Below are 14,003 nucleotides of genomic sequence, written 5' to 3'. Positions count from 1 at the left end.
TAATGACCGAACGTGAGCCTGGAAATGTAGCAATTTATATTCAAAACGTAAAATCAATAGTTTTAAGGCCCTGTCATAATTTCTCCCAGTGGGTTTCAGGGATCGAATTGTGTCCAACGCTGCGCCCTCCAAGCAGGAAGGAAGATGCTGGAATTTTTCTACGTTTGACAAGTCCTCGTTTGTTCCCACCACCGTGTTGAACATAGCGTAGAAGTCCGGCCAATCGATGTATGATCCTTCAGTCCTCTAAGCCGTTAATATCCACTTATACACTTTGTGGTGTAACCCTAGATAGAATTAAGCTAGTAGACGACTTAGGTGTCCTATTGGATGCCAAACTTACATTTTCCGACCACATATTTTCCATGGTTAACAAAGCCAGAGGTGTGTTAGGTTTTATAAAAAGATGGTCGAAAGAATTTAATGACCCTTACGTAAGCAAAACTTTATTTGTCTCTCTCGTTCGTCCGATCTTAGAGTATGGATCTTGCGCCTGGAACCCCCAGTACGCGATCCACCAAGACCGTATAGAATCAATTCAAAAAAGCTTTCTCTTATTTGCTCTTCGTGACCAAAATTGGGATGCAAACTTACATCTTCACTCCTTTAAAAGCAGACTATTACTAATAAACTTACCGACCCTTGCTAACCGTAGGACAATGCTTGGCGTTGTTTTTATTAACAATCTTATTAGTGGGGATATTGATGGCCAAGCCCAAATAGGTCGCTTAAACATCAATGTGCGTGCTAGGCCCACTAGAAACTATATTCCCCTATCTTTGGGACACTGCAGCTCGAACTTTGCCCTTCATGAACCATTTAGGGTATTATGTTCGAGTTACAATACCCTCTACCACATTACATCCAATACTTTTCCTACTAACGTAAAAATGGTCTTACTAAACCACTTAGCACATATTTAATTTATTTATTTAATTAATTTTCCACCCGGTACTATCCCAGTGCTCCGAGCCGTACGATAGACGGCAGCGCCCCTTGGTCGGTTGGGCGGGAGGTGGGTTGCACGTTAAGCAACGGAAGTCGCGAAAAAAAAAATCGCTGATGATGAAATTCCGGCAGTCTGGTGGTCCTAGAATTGCGCTTGAAGGCGAAACTGATGCCACGCAATTCGGTTGAATTTGCCATGGACTTTCTCCTTTCGTTGTTCAAGTAGCGGCAAATTCTTCCTTTTGTGTCACAGTAGGCGGTCACTAAACGTTCGAGGTTAAGTTGAGAGCAGTCGAAGTCGGAATTCATCCTCCCGACTAACTCTAACCTCACCTGCAATTCACTTTCATCGAACTTGGCCAACTGTTCATCACTCAAAAATGCACTTAGTGCCGCAAGTTGACGCGCCACGGACTTTGCCCGATAATAGTCTTAGTTATCTGGGGCGCCGACATATCCAATTTCACTACGCGAACTTTCCGATGCACTTGACAAACGGCGACGAAAGCGAGAATAGAAGTAGCGGGTAGAAAGGAACCGAAAAACGAAAAAACCTCCGTTTAGAACCGAAATTATGTAACGCTCGGCGTTGCGTATAATTTTTTTTTTTAATGTACAGCAGCCGATGCTGACTGCAGCTTTGGTTTGCAGGTATAGGCGAATACCGTACAAACGATTCGAGCGCTAATATCAGCTTGTCTTAAGATAAAATGAGATTATTCAGCATACAGTGATGCTGAACCAATTGCAAACCATAATTTTGGTATTTAGCTAGCTGACTGCTCCCGACAGCATAGGTCTAACTAGTTCTCCTGAAGCTTTACGGCTAGTACCGGCCCGTCCTTGCCTGGATAGATAGATTATGAGCGCCAAAGTCCAAAAAGAGGGGGTTGTGTTTGTATCCTTGATGATCGCCACGTCCCCAGTAGCAATGTTCTTCCCCTCCGTATTTCACTTAGGGCGCTGTTGGAGTTTAGTAAGGTACCTGAAGCCATCTCTTCCAAAAGCCTCGTAACATTGCCTGAACATTTTACCAGTAATCCAGTTGATTAACTGCTATGTGGCCAAGATCGCCCTCTGGGACTCATGTCTAATCAACAGGTGTCCGGGTGACAAGTAGGAAACCTCGATGTTTGACGTAGCGAAGAAAGAGCGTGAATTGACGACGGACTCAATTTGAGTCAGAAGGGTGTTTTTTTGTTATTGTGGTGGTTTAAAGCCTCGAAAGCCAAGTCGTAGTTTGGTTAGCTTGCCGAAGTCTGGGACCGTAACGCACTAAAAACTCCACCCCATCCCCGCTTCCCCAGCGGTACTGCCTTTAGGTATTAGTTCGCTGGTGGGGGAAGTGGGAATGCCCTTAGGGCTCTCTAGGATTCTATCCCATTGGAATTTCGCGGTCTTTCTGCGATGCGCAGTTTTTTGAGTACTATTGTGGCCATGTTGCTTACAGCGGACCAATTTACTTCTGATTCAAGCATAATTTCAACCAGGTTACAAGCGGCTGGTGTTAAGTAGAAGTCCACATGTCCATGCTTACGTCCCAGCCATCTGTGCAGATCTGAGATGAGCTTATCCGTCGTCCTTTGCTGCTATTTACCCACCTGTCATGCCACTTAGAAATGGTGAATTCTCTGCATCTTTTGCGTAGGGATTTAAAGGTGGCGCACCCTTTGCTACCTGCGCGGATATTAGCAGATTCTACTGCTAACAAGTCAATCGGTATGATTCCTGCTATTACCATTGCCGCGTCATAGGATACCGTGCGGTACGCACAGCATATCCGCAGGGCATAAAATCTCTGTACAGAGTCGCCATCCAGCCTAAAGTTTTCATTTTTTGTGACTCGGGCCCATATGGGAGCAGCGTACATCTGCGTCGATGTGACAACGCTAACCAGTAATCTACGCCAGGATTCGCGAAATAGCGTATGCTAAATGTTCTTTAAAGGAAAGCCGGTGGTCGATCTTGACATCTAGGTATTTTAGACTTGGGCGGGATTTAATTATGGCTTCTCCGATTCGTATGGTAACCGCCTCCACTTTTTGCCTGCTACTTATTAGGACTGCCTCGGTCTTTTGCGCTGCCAGGGCAAGACCCTTATCGTCGAGCCATGCGCTTGCTCGTTTCCCAGCTTCGTTGCAGATTTTCTCCGCGTCTGGGAGTCTTTTGGCCGTTGCTACTATGGCTATCCGCAAAGCCAATCAGTCTTGCCCCTTCCCTAGACCTTGCTTAGGAGGATTAGTAGTTCCCCTTTAGCTGTGCGCCTGATAGCCTGTACTGCTTGTCCAAGTTCCTTCAGTTGAGGCTCTGTCTTAACTGTTTTCAAGATATCTGCATAGTCAATTTCATCGACTATCTCCCCCATTGGGTTTGTGATGGACCGCTTTCCGTCCCTTCGCTTCTTCAACTCCCTGTTCTTCGGTCCCAGGCTAGTCAGCTTTATCAACACATCCCCTTGCTCCTCATCAGCTTTTGGGATGTCTTTTCCTGCTGCTGGGGGGTACTAGGCTGCTTGCCACTGCCCTCCACCCTAAGTTCTGGCGATCTCGCCATTACACTCCTTTTTTCGTGCGAAGGGCCTCGTTGTGTATGCTCAGTGTTATCCTCGATCTCACAAAAGCGTAGAAGAGAGGCGTTTATGTCAATAGTAGCTATGAGCGTGTTGGCGGTTAATGGATGCGGCATTGCGACGGAGGTAATTATTTATCCAAAGATCGAGCTGACGGCAATAATATTTCCATCTGTGTCATATTTTTTATCACTTGACAAACCGGACCAAATGTTCATTTTCCAGAAAAATGTATACAATTGAAGATGTGTTAAACTAAGTTTTGGACATACACTAAAGTTGTGGGCAATGTGCTTCCTGGGAGTCCCAGAGACTGTGTTATTGAAGTGCTTTACTGCGTCTGAGCGACCAATGTTGATATACATCCGAAGATTGCCATGGAATATATGTATTCAGGATGAACCAGAGAATGACGACGGCCATTGCAGTGTTTGCACCAATGTTTCGATTGGCATTGTGAAGATCGGTGGCCAGTTTCATCGGTCACAGGTTCATCGGTGACAGGCTCATCGGTGACAGATTCATTGGTTACAGTGGCAGGATTCTCAGTGGTTGCAGGAGCATCGTTGGCAGGCTTTTGAACATACACCAAAGTTGTGGGCAATGTGCTACCTTGGAGTCCCGGAGACTGTGTTATTGAAGTGCTGTACTGCGCCTGAGCGACCAAAGTTGATAAACAACCGAAGATTGAGGACTGGCCTGTGCAGTGTCCGCAGGAGCAATTGTCATGGAATCCATGTTTTCAGGATGAACCAGAGAACGACGACGGCCATTGCAGCGTTTGCACGAATGTTTCGATTGACATTGTGAAGATCGGTGGCCAGTTTCACCGGTCACAGGTTCATCGGTGACAGGCTCATCGGTGACAGATTCATTGGTTACAGTGGCAGGATTCTCAGTGGTTGCAGGAGCATCGTTGGCAGGCTTCTCCGTTGTTCAAGGAGCATCAGTGGCAGTGTTCTCCGTAGTTGCAGGAGCATCCGTGGCAGGCTTCTCCGTGGTTGGAGAAGCATCAGTGGCAGGTTTCTCCGTGGTTGTAGGAGCATCGGGGGCAGGCTTCTCCGATGTTTCAGGTGCATCAGTGGTAGCATTATCCATGGTTGCAGGAGCGTCGTTGGCAGGCTTCTCTTTGTAGTCGCCACCAAAGGGTTTAATCTGGATTTTCGGCAACGGATTTTCAGTTAAAACATACTGCAGCAGGCGGCGGCGTATCCAAGGTAGGTGCTTCGTTCTTCGAAAGTCGCTGAAAGAAGACACCTTGCTGTTGCAGCAATGTGACCATGTTTTGATCCGCTTGGGGTATGGCGCTTGGCTGACGGTCGGTCTTTAAGGAATATGGTAAGCGCGCGCAGGTGATTCTCCTCATACGCTTGGAAGTCTTCGGTAGGATCCTCGAAACTCTTAACCTTATCGTAAAAGTGCATTTCGGCGGTGGTCTCCTCAAGGCATCTAAAGGCTTGATAAAGCCGTGCCAGCATTGCATCGGCTCCGGAGGAAGTGCTCTTTGGAGATGGATTCTCGCTGTAATTGACCAGGCGAGTTACGGTCGTCTTTAGCCGATCACGTGCTTGGGTAAGACGTTTAAGCGTCTGTTGTTCCATGGCGTGTAGATTTACTTAAACAGTTTGCAGATGTAGAAGTCATCCGGCTCGAAGAACCAGACAATGATGATGAATAGATCACGCTAAACGGTTTGTAAGACCAAACAATGATGGTGAATAGATCACGCTAAATGGTTTGTAAGACCAAACAATGATGGTGAATAGATCACGCTAAATGGTTTGTAGGACGATTTTCCGAATTTGTTTGATAGAAAGATTAATTACTTCACAATAAGAATTTGCGATTTGTTCATGTCGACTGCACGTAGTCAGAAGGAGAGAGAGAGAGACAGTAAGCCAAAATTCGTGAGACCAGACCATCTCAAGAAGAAATATCTTATACGCTCATAAATATACCAACTTATAATTAGTTATGTGGTTCCTCAACAACTCATATTGAAATATTCAATTCGATTTAACGCAACACTAAAAATTTCATACCACTTTTTATTTTAGAAATATTAATATTGAATTTTAAGCCAATTTATGTAAAAACCAAAAAGAAAAACCAAAAACCAGATTGTAAAACCAAAACACAAGCACCCAAACTTTTAAGTAACTGAGAGAAAATGTAATATGTTGGTATTACACATATACAAGCAAGAGCTTGATCAACAGAGTGCAACAACCAAAATATTTTATTTATATCATTTTTAAATGTAAATATAACAAGAAGAAAAGTCGAATGCCGCGACTATAAGATACCCGCTACTTTCTTACAGAATTTAATAATATTCATTTTGCTAGTGAAAATTCCCCAAAGCGCCACCTATTGTCAGAGAAAGCATGTTGAGTAACTGATAGTGACGTCTCCGCCCATGTGAGGCCTTATAACCTAGATTTCTTCATAAATAGCGAAATAATGTTCAAATTTGAAAACTAGTTGGTAAATCGATAGATATTGACAAAAATATGTTATACAAGGACAAACGAAGACATCCACTATAATATTATGGACGCCATAGTTTTCCGCGGGTTGTGGGCGTTAGAGTAGGCGTGGTCGGATGCTGAAATAAACTTGCGTTGCGTAGGGACCTCAAGAATCTGTATGCTTAATCTCAACTTTTTATCTCGTATAGTTCCTGAACTCTCAGCGTTCAATCGGCTCAATCGTCATCGCTATTGATCCTGATCAAGAATATATAGCATCGGAAACGCTTCCTTCCTTTACTCAAAGCATATTAACATAAGTAAATGGAGAGAAATGTAGAGAGTGCCGCGACTATAAAATACTAAATACTAAATAATACTAAAATCAATTAAAATCAATTAATTAAATAAACTCCACAGTTTTCCGCGGTTTGTGTGTGCGTTAGAGTGGGCGTAAGCGTGGGCGTGGCCCAATAATACGTGTTATTAAGCGCCACTTTCTAGCTTTTATAGTCCCCGAGATTTTCGCAGGATGCGGAAATAAACTTTCGCTGCGTATGGACCTCAAGAATCTTCATGCTAAATCTCAACTTCCTATCTCTTATAGTTCCTGAGATCTCAGCGTTCGTACGGAAAGACAAACGGACATGGCCCAATCGTCTTGGCTATTGCTACTGATAAAGAATATATACACTTTATAGGGTCGGAAACGCTTCTGTTGGAGCAGTAGATTAAGTTTTATTGTTAGTTTTAAGGATAGATGAAAAGAAAGAATTAATTGAATACACGCAGTCAAAATGTAAACAAATCACGTTAAACCAATGTACAAAAGCTTATCAGTTGCACTCAAGCTTGAGCATAGCCGAGTTGTTGTGATCTAACTGATAAGCTTTTCTGTTCGTGGCTATGCGAAATGGTATGCTGCTCTCGGGAGAACATTAACCGATCGAACCTCGAAGCAGCTGGCAGCAATAAACTTTAGAATCAACTTCGTTTCGTTTGTTTCGCTTCTTGGAAATTCCCCAGCCGCTAGTCGCAAGTCTTTTTTTTGCTTAAATTTTTTAAAAGTAATTTTTCCGGGAAAACTCTCCCGGATTTTCATGGCGCCCGAACAGGGACTACGGCTAGTTTTGTTATTAATTTTCGCGTCGGAAAAACAATCAAAAAACAGTGCACCTCAGTCGTCTCGGCATCTGTTTAGTTTTTTTTTTAATTAGTTGGCGAAAATTCTAGCTGGTGGAATTCGGCGAAGCAGTGAAGTGTTGGCGAAAGCAGTTGGATACGGAAGGAAAGTGCTTGGAAAATTATGCCTAACAACAACCAGGTATTCAGTGCCAAGAGTTAAAATTTGTGAGCACTCCACTTTATGTGTGTATGCGTGCATTTTACATGGTATTAATTCTTGGCACCTTTATATTAGAAATATTATTACACCCCAAATATACCGAAACTTCCGAATAATAAAATAAAAAAGTGAACTGCCTTTGACAAAACTTACGGTGTTTTAAATTTTGCGAGAATTTGAAAATTTTATGTGCGTTATATACATACGGTGCAACTGCAAAAGTACAGCTATATCTACATACATACGTACAAACATACCAGCGTTTCGCCGCCAATTTCGATTCGCTTTTGTGCATTTGCAGAGCAGTTATTCTATGCTGTGGCTTCTATGCTCTACATATGTATGTACATATGTAAAACAACACATCGGTTAATTTTTAGCGCCAATTGCAGCGGCAGTGGTTTTCAAACTGTATATAGCCAACAGTTCCTACAAAACTCGGCAGTGAATTTAAGCCCTGCTCACAGTCTTATGTTTATATGTACATATTTGCCTGGATATTAATTCGGTGTATATTCAAAGATTCGGCCTGAAGAAAAAGTTTAATACATTTGTTGGTTTTTTTTTGTCGGTGTTTGTGGGCATCTTTAACCCGTATGGGATCCACTTAAATAGTTTGGACAATTTATTTGTTAAATGAAATTCAACATTTATGCATTTTTCGGCTTTGGTTAAACGGCACACACACATACAAACGTATTTTGTGCATTTTTGTGGTGCTTCTGTGCACATTTAACCCTTATCCAACCCAATAAATTTTTTTTTTGGAGAAATTAAATATTTTAATTTTTAAAATTTAAAATTTAGATATTGTTGGAAATTTATTAAGGAAGCATTTTAAGCATTTTAGAAATAAATTTATTTAACCCTTGTGTCCGACTGGTTTTACTTGGAGTATTTTATTTTTTTTATATTAACCTAAAATGTCTGAGAAAGAAAAGGAATCATCGTCAAAGCCTAGTGCTAAACTAATAGTGGCTATGCAAAAACACGGCAGGGTAATGAGTGACATTCAACGTATGAGAACGTCATTCGAGGAAAAAACCATTTCATTCGATAGGTTTCAAATGGAATACCGAATGCAACTTCTCGAAACATATTGCGAGAAATTGATGGATATTCAAGGAGATATCGATGTGCTAAATCCAGTGAATGATTTAAGAGCGTCTGTTGAGGAGATGTGCATAATTACAAAAGCGTTATATCGGTCCGCAAGGAGAGAATGCGAGCCTCAGAGACTTAGTCAAAGTGATATAGGTGGTTATCGTCATTCGTCTCAGTTACCAAAAATGAATCTACCGAAATTTAGTTGAAAAGATTCCGACTACAAAAATTTTATAAGTCTTTTTGAGAGTTTAGTTCACAACGACCCATCTCTAACAAACATAGAGAAATTTCACCATTTGCTAACATGACTAACAGATGATGCATTATGTACTGTGAAAGCTTTTCAAATTTCGGATTTAAATTATGAGAAGGAATTGGCTAGTCTAAAAAACGTGCACGATAATAATTGTTTAATCTTTTTTGATACGATTTCCCAGCTGTTTGACCTCCCGCAAGTATCAAAACCCTCTGCATCAGGCTTGAGGTATCTTATAGATGAAATATCGGCCCTCTACGCATCGTTACAGTCCTTGTTCACATAGCAATGTCCAAAGTAGATCACACAACAAAATCCAGATTTGAGGAACAGCTAGATTATAATACGCTGCCTACATGGTCTGATTGTGCGACTCTGTTGAATCGGCGATATCAACATTTAGCTGCTGAAGAGTCAACCAAAAGTAAAGGGAAGCCTAACCAAGGTTCCAATAGAGGATATTCCAAATCTTCCTTCTCATGCACACAAACAGATCGCAGACCTGAATCAAAATGTCGATATTGCTCAGCGACAAACCAAAGTTTAGGCAGTTGTCAACCTTTCATGGCTTTATCAGTGATCCAACGGTTCGATTTTACGAAACACAATCGGTTGTGTATTAATTGTCTGAATCCAGGTCATCCAGTCAAGAAGTGCATAGCAGTAAAGTGTCGCGGTTGCTCCAAACCTCATAACACACTTCTTTACAGATACGGGGTAGAGCAGCAACCAACTTCTTCGGGATCACTTCCTCAAGCGCAAGTCCAAGCTCCTTCAGTAGCATTTGATCATCCCAATCAAGCCCATTCTTGTCATGTTGCAAGTAGTGACCAAGTTATTCTTGCTACGGCTGTCGTTAAGGTACGGGATAGATTTGGACAGTTTCAATTAGCTCTGTTAGACTCAGGGTCTCAAATAATCTTTACGGCCGAGGACTAGGCACAGCGTTTTCGGTTACGTAGGAAAGAACCCTATTTGAATATACCTACTGTAGGGAAGAACGATTCGGTAGTACGGCACAAAGTCCACTAGTCGATTCATTCTCGCGTCAATGCTCACAGTTTCGCTACTTATTTTTGGGTATTAAGCTCCATTTCATCATATCAACCAGATAACGAAGTCAATTGTGCACAGTGGAAAATTCCAGCAAATATTGAATTAGCAGACCCTCTTTTTCACAAGCCTGCAAAAGTAGACTTACTAATTGGGGCAGAATTCTTTTTCGAACTTCTCAGCGTAGGCCAAATAAAGAAAACTTTATTAGGATGGATTGTTTCGGGAAAGTACACTCAACGCGTATCGAATAATGCTCAAGTATGCAGCGTCACTGGTAGTGAAAATATAAGTTCTCTTGACTCTCTTGTAGAACGTTTTTGGGAATTGGAACACGTCCCGGAGAGATCGAAGGCTGTGTATACAGCTGAACAAGTTGCTTGCGAGCAGCACTTTGAGAAAACAGTACACAGGCTTTCGTCAGGTCGTTTGAGGTAAGGTTGCCATTTAAGACAAATCCAAGTGTTTTAGGCTTATCCTTCGAAACGGCAAGGCGCAGATTTCTTGTGTTGGAGCGCAAGCTTGCAAATAATCGCGAGTTACGTGACATGTATCAAGAGTTTATGATAGAGTATCTTAACCTTGGGCATATGTCGCTGCTTACAACACCTCCTCCAGGACAACACTATTACATTCCACATCAATGTGTCCTGAGACCTGATAGTAGCAGTTGTTTTTGACGCTTCAAGTAAAACGTCAACCTCGATCTCATTAAATGAGACTATAATGGTGGGTGCAACGATTCAGAGGGAGCTTTACGCTATTTTGGCAAGATTTCGATTACACAAATATGGCTTGACTGCTGATATCTCGAAGATGTATAGGCAAGTTAACATTGCCAATGTAGACAGAAATTTCCAACTTATCGTGTGGAGGGAAAAGTCGACGCAAGCTCTCCAAACCTATCGCCTCAACACTGTCACTTATGGAACAGCCTCTGCTCCATTTTTGTCCATTCGTTGCCTCTTTGAACTGGCAAAAATTTACTCTGAGGCACATCCTGTCGCATCAGAGGTAATTTCAAGTGACTTCTATGTAGACGATATGCTCACAGGAGCAAACAGTTTAGAAGAGTTGGAAGTCATTCGCAAAGAAGTGACCAAGATGTTAGACTTCGGGGGTTTCCAGCTGGCCGAATGGGCAACAAATCACCCAAGTTTGATGACTAACCAGGGATCAGAAAAATCGCTTATGTTCAACACTTCCAAGTCTGTGAAAACGCTTGGGATGAGATGGAACCCTCAGAGTGATGCCTTTCATTATAGTTTGGAGGATTCGTTTCAGTCCCTACCACCAACTAAACGCAACATTTTATCCGTCACAGCCCGTTTGTTTGATCCCTTGGGATTGTTGTGCCCGCTGATCACGAGAGCTAAAATCTTGCTTCAGGAACTGTGGCGACAAAAACTGGATTGGGACGAATCGGTTCCCATGAATTTACATACCAGTTGGGATGAATTCAAACAGAATTTACTAGAAATTGACCGGATATCCATTCCTCGATACATTTGTTTGTCTTCCTATGACAGTGTTCAAATCCACGGATTTGCTAATGCATCGAGCCACGCCTATGGCTGTTGCATTTATATTCGTACCGTGGCTGAGACAAATAGTTTGTCAACACTGCTGACCGCCAAGTCAAAAGTGTCCCCCCTCAAAACGAAATCGCATCTGCTTGCCAAATTATGGGCTCAAGTATTTCCCTTGCTTAACAAATTAGAGTTTGAAAGCATCAACTTCTGGTCGGATTCCCAAGTCACTTTATACTGGCTAAAGAGGGATCCGTCCACTCTAGCTACATTTGTTGCGAATATAGTTTCTGAAATTCAAGAGCTCTCAGAAAATGTTGTCTGGCAGCAAGTGCCCAAGGTAGACGTGGAAAAGATATAGAGGGTTTAAAATGTACGCTATGGGAAAATGGACCAGAATTTTTACTCCGACATCCTAACGAGTGGCCTCGTTCTCATCAGATTGAAGTTTCCCCGGAGTTACAGTTGTCCGAGAACAAGAAAAGTGTGGCAGTATGTTCCGTCACAACAAATCAACCGAATGTCTTCATTGAGCTTGTTGGAAGATGTTCGTCATTCAATAAACTCCTGCGGATTATGGCATATGTAAATCGGTTTATTCAAGGGAAGAAAAATAATCGCGATACGAACTTAAGTTATCGTTTCTAAGAACGGTCTAAGTATATCAAAGAGCTGATTTTGGTTTAGAATTTGTCAAGCTAGAGAAATCTGAAACTTTAAGCCCACATCTTCAACGTCTAAATCCCTTCTTACACACTAGCGAACTGGAAGGCGTAACACTTCAATTAATCCGAGTTGGGGGAAGGTTGTTAAATGCACAAATTCCGTATGATGCCAACTTTCCAATATTACTGTCCTCAAATTCAGAATTCGTTTCGCTATTTCTTCGAGGCCTGCATCGTACTCATTACCATGCTGGCGCCAAAGTGATGGTGTCACTTTCGAGACAGCAGATATGGCTAATCAATGCGCGAGAAGCGTGCACGAAAGTTGTCCGTAGCTGTGTCCACTGTTTCAAATACAAACCAGTGCTAATGGGTCAGATAATCCGCAATTTGCCAGCCGATAGGGTAGTAGCACGCCCCTTTTTTTTTTTTTTTTTTTTTTGTTGCTTTGCTTTTATTTATTGAATCTACTCTTAATTTTAAGACTAACAATAAGTTGACGAATCTTAACATTAAAATTTAACTAACAGTATACTAAGACTGCATTCTGGTTCCGCGTCCCTCAGATCGGTCGCTGGGTGGGTAGGTCATTGCGACGAAGGCGTGATTGGTTGCTATACCTTGTTAGACCTCTCGCCAGGTGGTTGGGGTGCACCGATAGCTTGGTGAAGCTAAGAGGTGACCGGGCGTTGATAAGCCAATGAAGGCTGCTGGCTTTAGGTGTGTTCTTTTGGCTTCAATGTGCCGGCGCCATGTGCGTCTTCTGTCGAGATGTACTCCTAGGTAACTTACTTCGTTTGCTTGTGGGAGGAGAGTGTTGTTTAACGTAATCGGCAGGCAGTTTTGCCTGTTCAGTGTGAACGTAACGGGTTTGCTTTTTAGTTCTTTCACTTTAATTCGCCAATCTGATAGCCATTTTTCAACATCGACCATAGCTAGCTGCGCAGTTGCTTGAATCGGGCATTTAGAACGGCTAAGAATAGCTGTGTCATCGGCCAACGTAGATGTTGTTAGACGGGATGTCTGCTGTGTAGAGGACATATAGTGTTGGCCCTAGCACGCTACCTTGAGGAACTCTAGCTCCAACAGTGTAATCATCAGATATAGCAGTGTTGCACCTCACAACAAATTTTCTGTCGTGAAGGTAAGACTCTAAAATCTTGTGGGTGCTGTTGTTTGTTGTTGTTGTCAAGATTGTCTTGATCTTGTACATTATACCTTCTAGCCAGACTCTATCAAATGCTTGAGAGACATCTAAAAATATGGCAGTACAGTACTCTCGTTTTTCGAAAGCGTTTCGAATTTCTGATGTTATCCGGTTGACCTGCTCAATTGTTCCATGCTTTTCACGAAACATAAATGCATAACTCATCTTCGGCTATTGTGAAGCGTGGGGGCAGTATACGGCGGCTAGCATTAATTGCTTGCCAGTATTTAGGTGTATATTTATGGATGTGGCCTGTAGGTAGTTTTTAGCAAATTTCGAATGATAATGGTGCTTAATACGGCTCCTGATTAAAATTCCAGTCCCGCCGTGTGCTTTACCATCTGGATCGTTTGTTCCATGGAATGAATATACTCGTAGTTGAAAATTGTATCTGTTTGTAAGATGTGTTTCTGAAAGCAGCATTACGTCGATTTGATTGTCTAGTAGGAATTGCGCTAACTCGAGCTTATGCTGCGAAACGCCGTTAGCGTTCCACGTAGATATTCGTAGGGAAGTCATTATTTGGATTATTGTGAAACCAGCATTTGTATTAATAGATTTTGGTTTCGCATCAGATCTTGCATTTTTGTACGCATAAACGACATAAACTCCGTAAGGCTTTGTTGTAGACTGCATATCATAGCTTCAAAGTTACTTTTTGGCTGCTCTGGCGGTTGATGCTGCTGAGCCGTGTTCGGTTCTTGGTATGCTGATTGCGGCAATGAGCTTTTTGAGGCTGGAGTAGACAGCCCTAATTTTAAAGCACTTGCGTATGTAACATTTTTGGCTGAGTTTATGGGTCCTAGTGAGGATCTGGCTGCAGTCGAGAAGAAGACTTCAGGGTTTGACCTGG

Source organism: Drosophila eugracilis, unplaced genomic scaffold (genome assembly GCF_018153835.1).
Source record: "Drosophila eugracilis isolate 14026-0451.02 unplaced genomic scaffold, ASM1815383v1 contig_106, whole genome shotgun sequence".
In the NCBI taxonomy this organism is placed as follows: domain Eukaryota; kingdom Metazoa; phylum Arthropoda; class Insecta; order Diptera; family Drosophilidae; genus Drosophila; species Drosophila eugracilis.
Note: the sequence above shows the minus strand (reverse complement) of the source record.